At 43.2% G+C, this 1248-nt stretch overlaps 1 pseudogene; it reads right to left on the bottom strand.

Moving 5' to 3' along the window:
- Positions 1-58: 58 nt before the first annotated feature.
- LOC105812184 overlaps positions 59-1248 on the bottom strand; it is a 5087-nt pseudogene continuing 3897 nt past the window's right edge.

The raw sequence follows: 1248 nt of genomic DNA on the forward strand, positions 1-1248 counted from the left end.
AAAAAAAAAAAGTAGATACTTTATATATATATTCCCTTTATAAAGTATCTCCAAATCCTCATGATGGGGTCCTTGTGTTGGTCTACAGAGGAGGAAAGCAGGCTCTGAGGAATGCCTGCGATCTCAGAGTTACTAAGCGTCAGAGTGTCAAAGCTGGAGTTCTGAGTCATGTCTCCCTGACTCCAGGTCCTGAGCTCTTAACCACAACACTCTCCTGACCATTTCTCATGACAGTCCAACCATATGAATTCAGTATTGTCATCTCCATTTTACAGTTGAGAAAACTGAGGCCAAACTGAAGTGACTTGCCTACAGTGAGATCAGTGGTAAAACTGGGCTTTGAACCCATTTTCTGCAGAATTCCAAACCCTATGCAAGCTCTAGTCTTCTTCATCAGTTTGAGAGGGGGTACTTTTTCCAATGTTGAGGCCATTGGAATAGCCAGACTTTTTTGTGCCTGGGTCTGAAAAGCATCCCGTGCTCTGGGGTAGGGAGTCTGATGTCCTCTCCCTAGACTCAGAAGGCTGTGCCTTGTCCCTTTGCTGAAGTCTGGGCTCCACCCCTGCTGGGCACCCAACCCCATATGCTTAGAAGAGGTCGGATTGTTTTGGGCAGCTCCAATGTGTGCCATTTGGGGTGGTTTCTCCTCTCCTGACTGTTTCCTCAGGGAGCATTCCCTAGCAGTCCTCTGGGGCTTCCTGGACGAATGTTATAGGAAAAGGAGGCTTTCGAGGCACTGATATAGAATTTTCTGGAAGGTTTTTTTATTAATGATTTCTAAAAATGTGAAAGATTTTTTTAAAAATCTAGTTTCTTTCTCTTCCTCTGGACTCAAATATAATCTTTTATCATGTCCTGTTGAGGTATGTGCAGCCTGTTGGGTAATCTTGAGTCAGAGAGGAAAGCTTGCTGACACTTCCTGTTGTCTGGGGTGGGAGGAAGCAGACCTCCCCCCAGGCTTGGGAAAGGGTTAGTTGCCACAGTGTTTCCTGAATGCATTTGGTGGTTTCCATCAAAATGAAAATGTGTGTACCCTCTGATGCAGCAATTTCATTTGTACACTAGAGAAACGGGCACACAAGTGAGGAAAGACAGGTGAACGAGGATGTTTGGTGTGGCATTATTTATAATAGTAAAGCACTGCAGACAAATGAAATATCTATCAGTGGTGAAGTGGTTATAGAAATTATAGTACGATTATACGTACCATGGAATACCATGAAGTTATTTATAAATAACTTTATAAAT

The sequence above is a fragment of the Propithecus coquereli genome, unplaced genomic scaffold, assembly GCF_000956105.1.
Source record: "Propithecus coquereli isolate 6110/MARCELLA unplaced genomic scaffold, Pcoq_1.0 Scaffold107, whole genome shotgun sequence".
Taxonomy (NCBI): Eukaryota; Metazoa; Chordata; class Mammalia; order Primates; family Indriidae; genus Propithecus; species Propithecus coquereli.